A 14,581-nucleotide genomic window follows, 5' to 3' on the forward strand; every position below is an offset into this window, starting at 1 on the left:
CAGAGCAGTCCCTCAGTGCGATCTGAGGGGCTGTCATCCCGGCTCAAGTCCTCCCGCCAAATAAAACGTAACTCTCAACTTTTAGGCTGCGCGTTTATTTCAGTTGACAGTTTTGGCGACCATGAAGGGACTCGAACCCGCTGTGCATTTATTTCAGTGGACAACTGAAACAAGCAAAGAGCAACAACAGAAAATAGACTCTAAATCTCTGCTCTTCTAAAACAGCATCCTGGAGTATAAGAGGAATATCAAATTCTTAAGTAACTTTATACTCGTAAACAGACTCTATTCAAACTCACCCCACACTTCTTTTAATACTGCGTATGTATTCTACTCTCTTTTCATTCTAATCTGGCAGCACGTTCTTTGTTTAAAGAGTTAGTTCCCTCATAGAATTAACATTGCCTCATTTCATCTAGCGATCCTTTAACTTTTACTTAAAGCATCCCAGATGTAAGCAGTGAATTGCCTTAGAAGTGAGGCATTCAATATCAAGTAAACTTTTGTCAAGGGCAGTTCCTTAAAAGGAAGACAGCAACAGTGGTCTCAAAATAGCATCAGTTAGCTTTGGCTTTTCCCAACAGTTGACAAAGTAAAAAATGTCAATTAATCTTTTGTTGATGTCAACAATCTAATTCAAATCAAATTGTATAAATAAAAGTATAATGTGTTTTAGATACTTTCAATTTTGTTGACTGATAAAAACGTCATTTCTAGTCTTAAAGATATACATATGCTTGTGTAGGAAAAGAGTTCATTTAAACTACTTTAGTTTATTTTCTGTCGTCAGCTGTAGAAGCTTTATGCAAGCTTCTCTTTCATTGTCCAAAATACACTGAGGATGCACTGGGTGGTTTCTCTGGTCCTCTCCAACTTTCACATTCCAGAATCTTCATTGATCTCTTGTTCTTTCCAATAGTTAATTAAAGAAATAATTATGGATAATTATATTTTCTGCACCACTTCTTCCCCAGTAAGAAAAGGCTATTTCTTTAGTCACTTTTACAACTATCCATTTCTCAAAAGGGAATTAATGATCCAAGGAACGATCTATAAATAAGTTCTGTATCTTCTTCGTTTTTTCCATATCAGTCACATATCAAAAGTTCCAAGGATGGACACTTCCCCATTCCACTTATCTCCCATCGGCATCCACAGATTAATTAAAAGAAGCATCCTTTATGTGAGCACAATTTTAGCTTTTTAGACTGACAAACAATTACTTCTTGATTAGTAAATTTTACGCAAACCAGTTACTTAAAGACAAAATAGCTAATCTCATTGTCTGATGTGTCGGCAATCATGGTGTGGAAGTGATATGTGAGAGGCTCCCCTTTCAGATACTTTTCTGCATTTCTAGAGCAAGACAGTAAAAATAAGAAAAAAAAGGAATCTCTGCTTTCTTGCATGGTAACAGTGACTTTGTATAGGGCCAGTTTTTGATGCCTATGGCCAAAACCTTGTCTCCCCTTCGCAACAAAGATATAACAATTAACTCTGCCACCATAAGTCATGGATTGATAACCTCTGTGTTCTAAAAGCTTTCGTGCAAGAATGATGACTCTCTTGGGCGATGGTCTAGAAAGTAATTAAGTTATGCTTTCCTTTTCAATCTTTAAGTATTAACTTTATGAAGCCTTAATTCTCACCCTGATTCTATCAAGGATCAAACTTCTTAAAAAGGTGCCTGAATTTCTCCTTACTATCATTGTGTTTGGGAAGAATTCTGCTCACTGCACCACATGGTATGTTCATTAGTAAGAACTCTGAGGAACATTCTTATTTTTTAAAAGCAATATGTATTATAACTGGTCATGCTGATTGTTAAAACTTTAAGTCAAATATGTGGTCACACTTTGGCCAAAATACAGTTTGTCTAAATTAATATGTGGTCAGCAGCAAGTAACCAAAAATTAGATTAATTATAGCTTACAAAAACAGAGATGGCTTTCTCCTATAGCAAACCTAAGGTACATTATTGTTGATATTATTGTAAACAGCTTTATAATTTCAAAGCATGAGACTGAAATCTCTGTGTTCTCATGGCCACAAAATGACTGCAAGAGCTCCTCACAGTACTTTCTCATTTCACAGTCAAAGACAAAGCAAGAGACAAAGGTCTTTGTCAGAGAGTAATATAAAACTGTTTCATAATTATCAGAAAGTAAACATTTGTGAGATGTCATTCGAAATATTTCTGCTTAATCTCATTGATCAGAATTGCACCAGTACAAATCTTAGCTGAAAGACTAGAAATACACAGAATAGAAAGGGGTTAAAAGGGGGAAGTAAAAAATATTTCTCTGCCATGTACATCTTTATATATATGAGTTTTACACCATCCTCATTCTTAGCTCTATTTTCCTTTTGTAGTTTTATTTTCTGTTTACCTCATTTTTGTACTTTAAATGCCTTTTTACCTTGTTGCGTTTAATATAATTTTATGAACCCTCTTAAGCCTTTTTGGTATGAGACGTGTATCTATATGTATATATATATATGCATACAAAGTGAACTTATTCCAGCTGCTTCTCTGTAACGTATTTTATAGATGCTTTGGAAATCTTTGTTGATTTGATTTCCACAGACATTGATAAAAATCTTTCAATAATGCTGGAGTAAATTTTATAACAACTTGCATGGGTAGTTTTTACAGTTTGTGAATGGCAAACAGCAACATTCTTTTAAAAGGTAGCAAGGTTTTCAAATATTGCTTATAAATGGTCTCATGACAGGAACATTTTCATTTTGTTTTCTTTCATCCTTGTTCATTGATCCCTGTGGAATTATCACTGAACCATAAGATTACTGATCCAGGAAAAACAGCTCCTGTGCATTCCTGCCTCATCATTCAGCTCAGTAATGCAGGTCCGCACTGCCACTCCTTTCCCTGCCCTGCCAAGTGGATGGTTGCTTTTGTTTTGTTCTGCCTTTTTTCATTTTTTGATGTATAATTGTGTGGGTTTGAATAAGAGAGAGAGGTGATTGAAGCAGAGAGAGACAAAGAGAAGCTAAAACCAAAAATTTTTAGAAAGATATCTGCTATGTGGTAAATGGACTATAAAAATAAATCAACTACTTAAGACTATAAAAATCTATTGAAAGGAAAAAACTAGCACACAGAGTCATTAGCAATCTGGGAAAAAATTCAAAAGAACTAAATGTTAGTGAGAAATATTGATTAGAATTTGGTTATATAGAAAAATACAGGTATAAGGTAGCTGAACTGGTAAAGAGAAAATGTCTTGAATAATTGTTGCAAACACAACTCTCAAAGCTTTTGTTCTCTTTTGTTTGTTTGTCCACAATGGGGTAATTCTAAATTAGGTTATGGCATTGGTGCTAATGTTACATAAATAAAAGCCTTTGAGAAAATTTAGATTCATTTACCTTTAGTGACAGGTATTACTTTAAAGGGTCTTTCAAATATTTTTGTATTTAAAGTATTAATCATATGCTTATTAAAATATGAGTGAGATTACATCTAAATGATGATCACCATGTAAAATTATTTCATGCATGTAGACGAGCACTGGTAGGAAATATTAAAAACCTCAACACTGATATATCAGGTTAATATGAAAATATTTTTACTTCAAAATTATGTTGTAGCTAAAATTAATTTTATTGAAGTAGGTAAAATGTTGAGAAATTTCTTTACACTGTACCATACTTTATGATGTAAGTGATTTAGTACCTTACAACTAACATCCAATAATATTTGAAAGTATCTATTTTTATGTGAAATATAGTGATACTAATTTTCTTTCTGGTAATTCAGAATTTGAAAATCTCTAGTCATGCAGAGAACCTATCTGTACAATTAAAAAGAAAGAAAAAAAGTCTTGGGTATATTAATAAGAGATATTTTCCTTGTATGATCTTGCAAGTTTATTGAAAAGCTAGCAACTACCTTTGAGCAGGAAAAGCTAGTTCACTGAGCATTACTAAGTAGTGGCAAAGAGCCATCCATCAAAGGCGAATTTGAGTTTTGGAAATATCCTAACGTCCTTGGAATCCAAAGAGTGAGAGAGGTGATTAGACTATTAAAACTCATATACAAAGTTGAATGGGCTTTCTTTTGAAATAGACTAGACTTTCTGGTTGTGAAAGGGTTTGGACAGAAGCTCCCTGTAAGAGGTAGCCTGACAAGTTGTTGTAGATGTTCTTGCCTTTACTTGGAGATTGTGCTGCAAGCCTGTTTTCTCTAGTTTGTTTTGGAAGTGTTAGGTAGTTAGATACTTGGGGGTACTAGGCAGATAGGAGGAGGAGAGGGAGGGTGGTCCGGAAGATGGGGCTGTGCCCACCTCCAGCATAAAGGAACTTTATTTCTTCTAAATGAGTGCCAGTGAGAAATTGGTCAGAACCCAACAGCCGTGACTGCACGGTCACAGAAAGGACTTAACCGGCCACGACACAATGTTCACTGTATTATAATTAACATTTCAGTTTAGGCCCCTCCATGGGTTTTTCTGTGTACACCATGGGTAAGGACATGCACAAAGGGCGCCAGACATGACTAAGCACTCCAGGGATAAGGGCTGTCAATCAATCAAGAGACCACCCCTAAGCGAGGGTATAAGAGAAAGGGAAGACAAAACCCACCACTTTTCTTCCCTTGGATCAGCCTGCCCCCTGGTTTTGGAAGTGTACTTTTCCTTTTCTAAATAAATCTTTTAAAATCTTTTTGCTACACAACACTTTCCATCTCCTGTCTGTAAATCTTATATTTTGGGTAAGACAAGAACTGGGGTCTTTATCTTTTGGGTAACAGAAGTAGGGTAGTGAGGATGTGGCTTCAAAGTGACTCCGAATATAATTCTAAAAGAAATGCTCTCCAACTGTCTCGATAAGTGGCAGTAATGTTTTAAAAAATCTGCATGACCTACCAGTGTGATGATTTTGAAGGCAACACTGATTAATTTTTGAATTCTAATTGAGATACCTAATTAAAATTTTTTAATATAAAAAAAATTACAAAAAGCTGGTCCCTCAGGCTAGCAGGTGTCAGTTATTCAAATATATTTCATCTCCAGTATAATGACTGAGAGTGAAAAGACTCCAGTTCTATCTGGGCAGGGAGGAAGCCTTGTGGAAAATGTTGCTGTGCTGGTTCTGGAGGGTCTCTCTAGAAATCCTATAGTCTCCCTGGCTTGGCTGGTGGCTTTTTCCAGATCCTCCCTGTTCTCAGCAGTTGCTCACTTTCTGGATTAGTTGGAAAACTCTGATTCATATGCAGATCTGTCCATTACCTTCTCAGGAGAGAAAGGCAAACTCTTTGCTCCTTCCTGTTCATCTCTTTTCTATTTGCTTGTCTCGTACTATTAAAAAAAGTTACAACTCTGTAGTCTTTTCCATCAATCTATTATTATTACTGTTATTGTTATTATTTTGACACTCATTCTCTTTCTTGCTGGCCATGGAGGTTCTCCTGCTCAGTTCAACCTAGACTCTCTTAAATGGTTCAGCTTACTATTTTCTATTAAATGCTAAAATAAAAAGACTTGATATATTTTAAATTAAAATGTACAACACAACACACTTAGATATGCTTTAATATAGTAAGCACAATTCCTGTCCTTACCTTCACATTCATTGTCAGAAGAAGCATTGGTTAATCCTTACCTTGATATGAAAGAGACTTACTTTATTTGATATGGGACAGGGTAGAAAAAATTAGGTAATTTTGCATAGAAGATGTGAAGTTAGTAAATTCTCAATAAACTTTTGTCACTCTCAACACAACTAAGTTCAACTAAACATGATTGTATGAATGAGATCAGGAATGATGCTTGCAGTTGGAAAACTCACTCTTAGTTTGGTCTGTACCTTTGTGTAACTGTATCACTGTGAGCTGTACATTCCAAAGCATCATAAATACATTTCCTCATTTTTATAGTACAGTACAAAGAAGACCTCATTGCCTTAAGAGCATTATGAATTTTGTTGGCCAATTTGATGAATCCCTACCAGACTTTTGTAAACTAAATGCTGAAAAAAATAACGTGCCAGAAGCCACGATCATTTCCCAGATGGTGCTTATTACTGAGACAGTTCCTATCATTTGTTTTCCAAAGCAGTAGGTAGGGAATGATAAACAATCACTGTTGCTCATTGCACCCAGTGTATTTCCATAAGGAAAATACTCAGATTTACTAATAGCAATTCTGTCATAATGTTGTAATTTGGTCTTTATTTTCTTTAACCAAATTTCTATTTGTATTATGTGGCCCCATTTCTCAGCCCGGGATATATGAATGGATGTAAACAGGAGGGCATGATCTTTGTTTAGAAGAGTTCTCTCTTTGTAATCACCCCTTCTGAGAGGGAAATATTCCCCAGCTGCAGGCTGCTACAGAAAGTAATTAAATTTAATAGTAGCTGCCCTTAATTTATGGGCACAGAGGGAAATAATCACATTTAAAATAAAAGCCATGGCTTTTAAATGAATATATATGTCACTCTGGCCTGTCCCCAGCAAGAGCAAGTCTCACTGCCATTCACAAGGATGACATTCAAGGTATTTATTTCCCTTTCTTCCTGTGCATTTTTACTTTTAAAGGAAAAGTAACCTCTTTATCGAAAACATCACTGTCTTCCTGAAGAGTTTTCTCTTTCTATCCTTAAATGGCTATCTCAAAGCTCTGACACCATGTTTTTTGTTTTCAAGCACGTCCTCAGCTTCTGCTGTGGCACTCCCATCTGCTCCAAAATAAAGCACTGAAAAGAGCCATTAACGTGTCTCTTGGAATCTAATGGGATATTGACTTTCATTGGATGTGAATTTAGATAATTTATGTCTCAAAATCAAGAGAAGGATGTTTTTGTTGAATCATTCTCCATGAAACTGTGATAATTTGCAAAGTCATGGGTAGATTATATACTATTTTTACTTAGATGAAAAAGAAACACAAATTAAAATTAGATTAAATTATGCAAATAATAGAAATTATTTTCTAAAAAACCCAAATAATCTATTAGCATTTGTTTTCAAGAGCAAAATAAGTAAAAACAATATATTTTCAAGAAAGCAACAGTTTCTACAATGTAAGATGTTAGAAATACTCTTGATAATGGAGGCAGGACATGTGATTCCAAGGGGATTTAATAAAACACCTCATTTATCTCACAGTGATGCTGAATAGGTCCCATAGTACAAATCTGGGAGAGTATCTACTTAGTCAATTTTAAGCAACACAGTATTAGAAACAATTTTATTTCTATTTGCTTTACCTTGGCCAGCTTTTTTCCCAAGATAATTCAAACTCTGAAGAAGCTGATATTATTTTCAATTTTTTATTCTTTTCAATAATAAATCTGGTTTATTTTTTCAAATTCTTATTTTATTCATTTGAATATTTTCCCAAAATTTCTATCTAAATTATTTAAATAAAAAAAATTAAATTGATTTAGACCATCAGCAGGAACTAATAATTCATATAAACTGTTTATTAACATTTTCATTCTATGGTACCTTAGGGGTTAAGGCAGACTGAACAATGGCTGCCACATAGAAACCACCCAATAAATATTAGCTTTCATTATTGCTTATTTGACCTTTAAGTAATTGAAATGTAAGATGAAATATTGATCTAACCTTTGATAAAAAACATTTGCTGAGCCTTTGCTTTGTAAAAATTGTATGTTAGCAGCTGAGGGACATACAGACAAGATCCTGTGTGTAAAGATCTTACATCCTAGAAGATGAAATTAGATATATCTTTTATATATATACATCATATAAAATGTTTATTTTATTTTATATTTATCCATATATGTATATATAATACTGCATAATAGATTGATAGGTAAACAATACAAGGCAGAGAGTAATGAAGTCAACAGGACATAATGTTTTGAAAGTTCAGAAGCTGAGATTAATTAATGTAAGGGCATGACTTAATGATGTTTCAATTTCAGAACTTATTTAGGGGCTCATGTTTGGTATTTCTATCCTGTAACTATTGTAAATTCCTTAGTAAATTGTGTAAGAGATATAGTCTCAGTTTATATTTATAATAAGTAGTGATTATATTTAAATCAATGAAAATATTAATATTTCAAAATAGCTCAATTTTCAAGTCATTATATTGCAATATACAGGAAATATATTTTTCTTGCAATATTATTTAACAAGATTATTTATACTCATAGATAATTAAAACGCTATTTAAGAAAAGACAATAATACTTCCACAATTTATTATTACTATTAATGGAAGAAAATATATTTTCATCTTCCATCGTAGTATAAAAGACCATTTATTCTTCATGAGAAGAAACGAGAACACATGAAAGTATAAAACTTGTTATGCAAGAATAAGAGGTCGGTGGAAAGACCAGCTAATATGTGTATTCAAATAATTTAATTTATAAATATTTAAGGAATGGTTTTCTGCTAAGTTGTTAGGCAGAAGTCTGATAAGTAACTGGTAAGTATTTTTATATTGCTACATAAGCACACATTTCAAAGTAGAGATCTTTTTATGTTGCGACTGAAATCTGGTCATATATATGGAAACATATACATTTCCTGTAAAATTTCAAAGTGAAGATACATGCATACAAATTTGAAATAGTCCACAGAGATTCTTTTATGAATATATGCATAGGTGATCATTTTAAAGGAAAAATTAATCTGCTGACACATTTTTTATGATATCGCCCAGAAATGCATTACAAACTCTAACGGAGGTCATTATTTCCAAAAGCCCATAAACCCAGAATAGTTTATAGCTTTGTAAAGTCAATTTACTATACAACAATGAAAATGTTCAGATGCGCATGTGAATCTTATATATTGAAATTTTTTCCTTAGTAAAATGGAATCTCTTCAAGGAATAAACAAGTTAATTTGCCATAAAAAGAAAGCTATATGGAAAATTCTTTAAAGCTCTTAGATAACACATTACTTACATTTTATCTAAAAATATTGTATTTCAAGCAAGTTTATTGTGCTGAAATGTATCGAATGTAGAATAAAGAAATTATAACTGTTTTTACTGTTTGCCTGTTCTTAGGAAAAAATAAGAGAATTGCTTTCACATACTGTGTACACAGTTGCTAATGGTGGGTATTTACTTTGTATAATGATACTGATTGCTAAGTTCATGTTGAGGACAGCATGTTCCATTTTTCACACTTCTACTTAAGTTCTCAGTGTATTATTATACATTTTCCTAATATCAATATACAGTTTTATTATGCATTTTACATATATAATAACATATGCCTTTCTCTTCTGGGAAATAATTGACTTCTAAACTATAATTAATGAGCATTAACTCAGCCAGTTAGATGTCTCTCATGAAGATTCAAGCAACGCATGAATCACAATAGCAAGGAATTACTATTCTACTGCTGTTCTATATGAGCATGTTATTTTTTAAATGTTCTTCAAAAAGATAAGCATTCCTATTTCATATATGCCACTGCTATAATCTTAAAGTTGTTATATGCTATGTTTACTTTTATAATAGTTCATTTGACTAAAAATATTAATCATTAGCAGTTAGCAATGCATGTCCTCTACTTTTTCTTTGCAAGTTTCTGGAGTCCTTTTGGACAGATTAATTTTAAATAGAATAATCTAAATAAAATTAGATAGTTGTGATGCATCAGACACTGCTCCAAGTTCCTTAAATAATTTAACTTAGTTATAAAAACAACATTTATTTATACCTTCTAAGATTGTACCACTATGATCTAGCATACAGTGATTTATTCTGACTTTGCCTCGTACACATGACAAGTCAAGAAATTTATCAGTCACAGCTAAGGACAGTGAAGACTTGAGTTTAAAACTTAAGACCAGCATTCTTTGTGCAGCCAGACGAGAAAGGTCAGATTGACAGGGTACAAGGATACTCAAGGAATAGCCAAGACTAAAAGCATCAGATAGGGTGGGTACTATGAACTGAAAGAAGTATTTTATTTATTTAACAAGCTTTTATCAAATATATATATAATAGTGCTATGTGGCTTATTGCTGATACAGTGATCAGTTATAACACAGAATCTATAACTTCATGAAGTTTACAGTAAGTTTAGAGAGAATCACATAAAAAAATGTGGGTATATCATGGTGATGAATTGTGCTAGAAGTCTATTAGATTTCTTAGAATCATGCAAGCCAAAGTACCTTTCTGGAAGATGGTTTTAAAAGTTATGTTTCTAATGTAACAACGTACAGTTGTCTTTCCTCTCAGGCTTGATTTTTTTGACTTTCGATGGATAGGTTTATTTTAGTATTGCCTTCAGTGCTAAGGCTTTTATTCTAGGATGTTTTTCTTACTCCAGGGGGTTGCCCTTATTCTTAAAGCCTTGCTCTCTGGGATCCCAATCCCAATATCAGGACATTTATGAAGGCTGCTTCTGTGTGCAAGACCTGAACTGCAATCTCTCTTCCCAGCACCACGCATTTCACAGATATCTCCTCAACTCTTTGGCTTCCCAGCTGCTTTTGCTGGTGGGGGTTTTAGAGTCTTACTCTTGGCATGTCCAATTTAGGGATAGAGGTATGACTTAAAGGGAAGATTTGGAGCATCTGTTGGCTGCTCTCTCGGGGATTTTACCAGTCAGGATCCAGTCTTCTGGCAGCCCCGAATGCCAACAGTTTCCTCTTTAGTCCTTCAGGCTTATGGCCTTCTCTTTGCTTGTCCTCTAACACTGTTATTTGGACAATGCTCCAGAGAATAAAGCTCAGGTGCATGTGGGGCTCCCCTTATGTGCCCTTCCTCTTTAAGGGATCATAGCTCCCTACATCGTGCCTGTTGATAGGCCTCCCACACCTTCCAATGTTTACTGAATCTATTTGGTTCAGCTTTTGTAGTTGTTATCAGTGGAAGTGTTACTTCTTTACTGAATCCACTTTGTCGTGGCCAAAATTAGATGTCACCCAGGGGCCTTTAACTTCCAGGTTAATTTTAGAGAAAATGTATCAAGTTTCTTAAAATTGTACTTTGATTTTGAATGTAGTTTCATTGAATTCATATTTTAACTTGAGAGGAATCTAGATCCTTATAATATTAATTCAGTCCATCAAGAATCATTGAAGAGTCCCAATATGATCTGATTATATTCTCTGATTTTTATAAAAGTTTTAAACTTTGTCCATAGAGATCATGTGTGTACTAGTTTAGGTTAACTTTTAGGTATTTTATAGTTGTTGTTGCTATTGATAAAGAAATGTTTAAATTTTGTTTTCTAATTGGAAAGTATTAAAGTGAAGAACTGCTTTTGCTAAATTTTCTATTCATTTAAATAGTTTGTTTAGTGATTGCTGCTTAGTTTTATATGATCAAATATCTGAAAATAAGAGTTTCATCATTTCATTTCCCTCAAATCCTTACACCTTTTATTTTAGCTGTTTATTCTTTATAGCTTTGACCAATATTTCTGGTACTATGTTAAATCTTTGCTGTATAATGAGTATCTTTTTTTCTAAGTTAAATGAAATGAATCTAAATTTTCTCCATTAAGAATAGCATTTGACATAATATTTTTGGTAAATAACCCTTATAAATTAAAAAAAATTTTATTCCCTTTCCAGTTTGCTAATAGAAATTTTTGAATGAAAAATAGTAGATGAACCTAATCAAATATTTTTGGGGTCGACTGATACCTGATTTTTATTCCCTTTGTTTAATAACATAGTGGGTTATTTTGATAGAGTTTCTGATATTGAACCTCTTATAGTCACATGACAGACTGTCTTTGATTATAATTATTAAGTAAACTGTTAAATCTGATTATCTAATAATAAATTAAACTTTCCATGTGCATTCACATGTGGAAGGTATCTTAGTTCATTTAACCAGAATTGTGATTCTGAAGTCTCTCCTACCTTGGGATGTGTTTTTTCTCACTATAAAAGGCTCCAGGAAAATGTAGTTCACCAGTTGTGAAACTATACTTAGACATCAAGTTCAAAATCAAACGATACTGATTTACAATTCCTGTAACACACCCCAGTCCCTCACCATAAGAAGCATTAGAAATCTGTCACTATTAAAAATGTGTATCACCAATACACTTAAAAGGGAACAGTAAGACCAAGAAAAGAAAATGAATGTAAATATAACGAGAGTGAAGGTAAATACATTTTCTAAAATTGGACTTTCAAGTTGACACAAAACTGTTTGGCAGTGAGAGTAAAAAGCTAAACATAAGTCACATTGCTCTTTTTTTATCTGGAAGAGGGCAGCATAGCAATTTCTTGTGGGAAAGCAAGATTAAAAAAAGAAAGATTTTTTTTTCCCTGGTAATAAATCCTAAACAAAATTCCTTATATAGAGAGATTTATGTCTAGAGAATCAAATGAAGTTGTATTTGACATTCTTAATAATAGTGGTATTAGCTAACACTTGTAGGTCATTTATTATGTGTGTGGCATTGTGTATGGTGCTACAGTATTTTGTTTAATCCTCATGTCAACAATTAAATTCCCACTTTAAAAATGAAGAAACCAAACTTAGAAAAGATATGTAATTTGGACGATATATACCATAACAATTCTCTACCTGACTCAGGAGCGCACGTTCTGAATACACACTAGACAACCACTTGACTACTCTTACAGCAAATACAGAGCAGGATGTGTTATTGCAGTGATGCGTCATGAAAGATTACAGAATTAAAATTCGTGAAATGTATTGTCTAAGGAATTCAACCAATTAATTTCAAATTCTAGGTGTCTAATCAAGTTTAGTTGTGTGTCAAGAGAGACTTGGGACATTTTTTAAACTTATGTATTAAAAATTTAAAAAGAAATTTGAAAGTAAGATTTTAAAATATCTAAGTTTTTATGTTAAAAACTAATATTTCACCAAAAAAACCCTTTTCTGATTTAATGTATAACTTCAGTTGGAGAAAAGATAAAAGTCTAAATCTGAAGTCCTTCCATTGAATGTGAGCTCCATGCTAGCCAAACAGTTTAGCACACCCTCCTCTCTCCTTTTTGCACCAAACATGTACTTAAATAATCTTCTTTAAATATCCTGGTGTTCATCTTTTTAAAGTAGTCTGATATTATGATATTTTACACTGTTTAATGATAGCAGATTCATATGATTTCAAAGTCTAATGACGAGGGATAAATGTAACAATTAATTATTAAAGTTCTAAAGCATGACCACTCTTCTTGCCCAGATGGAAACATCAATTCTTCTCTAATGGAAATAGACCACTGTGGTACAGACAGACAAAGCCAGAATTTTTCTGAGAAATTGTCACGCCCCTCCAATTCTTGAGCAACAGTACAACAGAGTCTACATGATATGAAATGTGTTAGATTTGCGAAGGACTTGGGGTCCCTAAAAGTTGCCAGCAACCGTACAACAATCTCAGCACACGTCTCCCAATTTGCCTTGGCCCTCAGTTTAGTCTGGGGAGAGTCTTCTTCCATTCAGATGATACAGCCTTTTCTTCTTTTCATCTACACATCTGTATTGGGAATACTGAAGCATTAAGGCCTATGAGTCCCCAAATAGATAGAAGTCCCCCAAATCTAGTCTAGAACACTACATCTGTATGCTCCGTTTTAAGATTAGGAAAGAAAGCCTAATAGAGGGTGTCAGAATATCCTTCATATTTTACTTACTAATGACCAACTAGGAGTAATTGTATTTCTCTATGAAAAACATATAACATTTATTTTCTTCATGTTCAGTCATGATTTAAGCATTTGAGTTCTGAACAAATGTAGAAAAGACACCATATGATAAAGAATGAAGTGAAGCTTTCTGCCTTTTTAACTATCTGGTTTTTAAAATCCAGTAATGAACTTGTACTTAACTGATCCCAAAGTTTATATGCCCAATAAAATACAGGATAATGTTTTCCAAATGAATTCTTTCTGTTGAAAGTTTGTTCAGCTTTTATTTAAAGGGCATAGACATAAATGTTGCTAGTTTTGTTCTGTCCAATTTTAAGAGTTGCCTTTTTTGGTGTTATCTTCTGTGTTATGTATGTGTGTGTGTATGTGTTCTTTCCTAAACAGTACCATCTTTTGCAGTGACTAAATTTGCCATATATGGTTTCCTAAGGATCAAATTGCCATGTGGCAAGTGAAATCTAGTGAGTTTGTACAGAAATATTCCCTTAAATGTGCTTACAAAATAAGTACACATTTTGATAATTAAGGATTCCTAATTATACTAACAAACTCTATCCTTCTGTGTGTTATATGTGAACAATGTATACACAGTTATCATCAACACAGTCTCATGTCCTAAACATAATACCCTGATAAAATAGGTTCTTACCCTCAGCCCTGGATAAGTACAAAGCCAACTTTAGGACCCTGACCCTGCATTGACAGGAAAAAAAAAAAAAAAAAAGAAAAAGACATGCATTTTAAATCAAAACTGAGTTGAATCAGACACATTATCTCAGGCTTTAAATTAAAGGACAGATGTGTTAATGGATGTGATTCAAACATATGGTTCATACACTGACTTTTCCGATACTGTCGAGGGTTAGGAATTTGAAAGATTTGTGAAGTCATAAACTTTACACTGACACATTTCACTATATTTTTATTGTATGCAGATATAAACACAAAAAGAAAGAAGTAAGAAAAA

This window comes from Vicugna pacos, chromosome 2 (genome assembly GCF_048564905.1).
Source record: "Vicugna pacos chromosome 2, VicPac4, whole genome shotgun sequence".
In the NCBI taxonomy this organism is placed as follows: domain Eukaryota; kingdom Metazoa; phylum Chordata; class Mammalia; order Artiodactyla; family Camelidae; genus Vicugna; species Vicugna pacos.